Raw genomic sequence first — 6,000 nt, forward strand, 5'->3', positions numbered from 1 at the left:
CTTTGAATGTATGTGACGATAACGTCGGAGGCTGAAAACACACTGTAAACTTTCATGCTTATGTTTTATCATTCACTCAAATAAGTTTGTTGATTGTATTCAGAACTGAACTTCTTGTGACTTAAATTAATGACATTTAGTTGATTCATCACTTTAAATTGTTTAGAAAAATCCTTCCCTGCAATCTGTTGTCGTGCGTTAAAATTGCCCAGAGAAGCAACAGCTGCAGCAACTAGGTAGAAAATCTAGTCAATTTAAGAAAATGTAGTAGGTAAGTGAGGTAATCTTACAGTTAAAATCTTGGATTGATTTGGATTATGAGTATGATACGAGTTGTTGATATTTTGTGTATAATTTGGACACTTAATCATCAATTTCAACTCAATTTCTTTCTTTGGAAAAACCTGCAAAATTAAGTTGCTCGGCAGCTTCTTGAAGGATGACGACCTGTGTTTGTTTCTGTTGCATTTATTTTATTTTTTTCACTCTCTGGGTGAAACGTTTTTTCACTGTGTATCTGAGTGGATCAAGAGTCTGCTTAAAATTTCTTAATCTCTGTATTCTCCAGTTTCAATAAACATGAAATGCGGTTGTGGTGGTATCACAGTAACAAACACGCGTACACATGCACACGCTCTGCATTTCATCAGTACCTGCATTCAGCTGCTGCATTAGGATGATTTACAGATGATCAGATAATCAATAGCCGCTGTGTGCGTGTGCGCAGACATTAATCTTGATCACTTGCTTGTCGATATCTATGTGCACATGCACTACTAATAATCTGTAGTAATTTTCTTTTCCCTAGAAAAACAAAATGATGTGACTTATATGATATCAGTACCACCGTTTGTGTCAATGCTGAGAATACTGTGATGCCATGATCTGTTTTGCTTAATGTAACTGTGCAAAATGAAGAGATTTTTATCATCTTGTCCCGATAGATACAGTTTGTGGTGTGGACAACAGATGGCGCCTGAACTCTATCAGTTGAGTAGGTAGGTAGATGCAGTCCAGGCTGGAAGTATTTTGGACAGTTTTTGGAAATTCAGTATGATAAAGGATGCCATATTAGCTGTTGGAAGTTCCAGTTTGCAGTGTAACCATAGATGCACAGAAAACTGTTTAATACTGAGACACACAACTCAGGCAGGTTTCGTTTAATGTTGTTTTATGTCTATGTTTAATCACAGTGTCGATGTCATATTGTAATCAGTGGAAATACTAAAGCATTTCCATTTTCTGACATATTTACTGATTTACTATAAAAAAATATATATATTTAGCGAGATTTAAAATGGAAGGAAAAAGTTTTTTCTTTGTGAATATCAATCACGAGGTGTACGTGTGGGTTCATGGAAAAGCACAGGTTTCCCTGCAGGTGGAGGCGGTTAGCATGGTAACAGATGAGCTACAATGCCAAGTGGATAGGGTATGCATATTTTCCAAAGGAATGCATATATTTCCAGTTGATTTGAATAAAAGCAAATGTCACCGTGAACATGGACTGCAGCTTTAGGCTTTCCTGGGTCAGAGGTCACAGATCAAGGTTTTGTTTTAGGCCTTTCCTTGCTTCTTCCTCGCCTTTATTCCCTCTTTCAGAAGGAAAACAAAAGGCAGGAAAGTGGAGGAATCTGTAGCGAGGGGTGAAGTAAAGGGCAGGTCACAGACTGAAATATCACAGCTTGCCCGGGGCACATCATCGTCTCTGATGCTGTGAGGGAGTTTTGTGACAAGTCGGGGGTAATATCGAAGGAAAGAGGGAGAGCGGCTGGCAGCAAGAGGCCGCCAGGGAACAAGATCGATCAAGTGCCTTTGACTGAATCACTGATGTTGTGCCATCAGATTTCCTTTGAAGGAAACATTGAGAGCTGAGGATCTCATTCTGAGTTAATGAGATTTTAATCCGACGTGTATAACAGCACCCTCCACGGTGACATTTAAAGAAGTCATTAAGTGGTGATGGATGAGACAGGGCGGCCTGTAAAAAATAACTTTTACTCCATTTACTGTATTCCAATATGAGGAAAGGGATTTGCCAGGAAATTTATCACAGGATGAAGTTAAGTGTTAATTAGCACCCTAAAATTTAGGATTCAATAAAAGTTGAAGATTAAGAAGCAGAAATCACATTTTATTTCATGGCGGATCCTCACTATATTCAATATCACCACAATAACGGTTGTTTCGGCCAGCAGCCAAACACCCCTCTGTTCTCTACCCCGCTTAGTATAATCCGGGTTCCCCCCTTCTATAAATCAAATTGGACTCACATGCTGCCTGTTTGACAGTCTGACCTTTCACCTAAGCTTGGAGGTAACACGGATGGGAGCACATGCTACAAAATTCAATTAAATATCACTAATCAACTATGAAAATTAACATCAAATGCCTTTGTGTAGCTCTTCAATTAACTTCCAAGTCATGTCAAACTAAATCAGAAGTTTGTAGTCTCCAATTCAAAATAACCAAATTATTCACAGCTAGCTAACTAAGGAAGCTAAGTTGTGTGCACTTCAGGTCTTCTCTGGCCCGTTCCCTCTCTTCATTCAGCAGCCTGGACAGAAAACAGACGTATATGAATAACATTGACAAAACAGATTAAGCTCAACTCCATCCAAGAGTGAAATGGGACCTACATGACTTTCTGCAGCTTTGTATCCTTCTCCTGATCTTCAGCCTTCAGTTTCTCATAATCTGGCAGTAACAAACCCTGGTTCACACTGTCAGAAACAGAAATACACTCAAAAATAAAACATTATTTTCACTTGACTACGTATGCGAGCACTTTGCCTAGCATTTATGTGGTCAACACGTTCTCTAAATGTCAAGCCCCCCCCAAAAAATGGGCGGTGGCTTCTGAAATATATTCATCTAGTAGTCCAATTTCTGTAATAGTCTAATATAGTCATGTAGTTCCTATCATAAATGTAGTACTCAAGATGCAAACTTGACATTTTTAGTAAAAATTCAGCTGCTGCTGGTTTTCTGTCTCATAAACAACTACTTGCGATTGTCAAGAAATTCGGAGAGGGACACAGCCCCCCTCCTTTGCCATCCCTGCAAGGATCTCCAAACTGGCAACGACTGGATTCAAACCAGGGACTTTGAAGATTCCACCTTACAGTCGCAAACAATCCCACCACGCCACCAGACCAGTCCCACTGGCATTAGGAGCTGCTTTCAGCACACTTTTTACATTACACTTTGGATGTTGGACTTGAAAACTCACGGACTGGCCTGGGCTTGAACCCATGTATCTCTGACCAAGCAGCTTAAGAGGTTAGAGGGCTACTCCAGAGACTGAGAGGATGTGAGTTCAAATATATTTATCTAGTAATAATCTAATTTAGTAAAATATATATTAATGTAGTAGTATAATATTATATAGTAGCGTAGTATGAAGTAATATAATACAGTAGCACTGTTGTTGTTGTTGTTGTTGTTGTAATAAAATTTCAACATTTTAAATAACATTTCAGCTGCTGTTTATGTTCTGACACTCGTGATTGTCCAGAGATGTGGAGGGGGACATGGCCCCCCTCCTTACCCATCCCTGTGGGCCTCTGGAGACGGTCAACGAACCAGCTTCTTTGTAGCTGCGTCCTTACGGTCACATGTACTTATCCCACCACGCCACCAGTCCCACTCACATTGGGAGTTGCTTTCAGCACGCTTTTGAAATTACACTTTGGATGTAGGACTTGAAAAATCATGGACTGACCTGGGCTTGATCCCATGTCCTCAAAATTCATGTGCAGGTATCTAACCCATTGAGCTACCAGGCCAGACACATTATAAGTGTCTTTCTCAAAGGCTTTTCAGTCTGTCCTTTGTGTAGTAGTAAGCTCAAACAAGATTTGAATGCACAACCTCTGTCTGTAGAGTAGTAGTAGTTCATAGAGTAGCCCTCTAACCTCTTAAGCCACTCAGTCTGAGGTAAAAAGAACGATCTTTCTAAACACTTCTAAGTCGTGTTAGATCTTAACCACCAATCTTAGAATCCTTAGAGAAAGACTCTAACACCTTGAGCTACTAGGCCAGAGACAATGAAATTATCTTTTCAAGGTTTTTCAGTCTTTCCTCTCAATGTCGGCCCTCAAAGTTCATATGATTGGCTGACATTTCAACATACAACCTGTACAACTGCTGTTTCAAGCAGCAGCCAAACACCCCTCTGTTCTCTACCCCGCTTAGTACAATCCGGGTTCCCCCTTCTATAAATCAAATTGGATTCATCCACCTCCTGTTTGACAGTCTGACCTTTCACCTTGGCTTGGAGGCAGCATGGATGGGACCACATGCTACAAACATTTGGGTAATTTCAGTTCAATTAAATATCACTAAACAACTATCAAAATAAGTCACATCAAATGTCTTTGTGTAGCTCTACCATTAACTTCCAAGTCATGTCAAAGGAAATCACAACTTAGTACTCTCAAATTCTAAACAACCAAATTATTCACACTTATTCCCCACATGCTCAAGCTTCTCTGTTGACTTTCAAACATCTTCACTCCTGATATCATTCATAGGAAATGTAGGAAGAGGCAAAGAAGACTCAAAACAAAGGTCCACAGGGGAAGACGGCCTGTAGTGCTTCACTCAGGAATTTTACACCACATTTCTCTTTGTGTGCACTTCAGGTCTTCTCTTCATTCAGCAGCCTGCACACAAAACACACTTATAGAAATAACACTGACAAAACATTTAACAGATAAGACTATGCACAAAACACTCTGTATATTTGCTTGTGCACTACTTTCTTCTTCTTTCACTCTGTATATTTGCTTGTGCACTACTTTCTTGCAATGGCATCACTCCACTTTACATGTGTGGGAACAGCACATTAACTCCTATTTCATGTGGCAGCTCTTCACTCTTTCTCACTCAGAACACAACATCAGTCATGGAGGGAGGAAGTGCATCGCTTCACTCTTATCTCTATATTTCACCCATGCAGGTCAAATTAAAAAATGTATACAACCAAAAGCAATAAAAATAACACTTCTTTACAAAACTTACCAGTGACAAAATATCACATTACAATTATAATTGAAATATACAGGACTTAAACTTTGACTCAAACGGGGACAGGAGAAAATTCAGACCACTCATTTCATTTTATTCTGCTGCATATGTACTCTGCTCACTCTCTTCTCTGCATGCTGACCACTTGGAACTTCAACATCAAATCACAAACACTACAAAATCACATCACAACCACCTCAAATGTCACGCAGAGTACCCACCCTCCCTCATCTCAGCCTACACAGTCTGTCTGTCATTACATGTGCTTGTGTCTTCTTTTAACGCAGATGTCCCGCTTTGCCAGACCAGGACCGGCGCCGTCCAGCACACCACTCCAACTCCCGCTCTTCACTCTTTACGCTCACATGTGCCACATTCACCCACCTTCTAGGAAAGAGGAGCGGCTGTCCATTAGATCGGAAGGTGGCGACCACCCGTCACAAAAGGTAATGGCCGTGGCCAGCTCATTTGGGAATTAACTGCTCATCACGTACTGTAGCTGTGTACTCACCGCTCCACATTATTTAGAATACTCGCATCCATCCATCAAGTGTCTTCTCATTTAAAACACTCCAATTATATCACCATGACAAAACAAACATGCTCTATTAAATACACACATATCTTTCTCAACTGTACGGGACCGAGTCCCAGCATCTCTGCAACTTTGCATCATTTATCCGTTACTTTAATCTTTTATTCATTTATATTTAACATTACAAATATTCACTTATTCCTTTCTGGCCTGCAACCCTGTTACTCCCTCCAATTAAAACACCAACACAAGGCGTTCTTGTAGATACGGGCATTTATTGCATCCATACTGTTAACATGCCGTGAGAACTCATTGGCCACGTCAACTAAAGGGGGTAAGAAAATGAACCTCCAGCCTTTTGAGTCTTCATTCAGCTTCATACACTTAATACAGTGTGCAACCTTTTTCCATCCTCTCTGAAGAACCCAACCCTT

Source organism: Seriola dumerili, unplaced genomic scaffold (assembly GCF_002260705.1).
Source record: "Seriola dumerili isolate Sdu_G_001 unplaced genomic scaffold, Sdu_1.0 BDQW01000018.1, whole genome shotgun sequence".
Classification (NCBI taxonomy): Eukaryota; Metazoa; Chordata; class Actinopteri; order Carangiformes; family Carangidae; genus Seriola; species Seriola dumerili.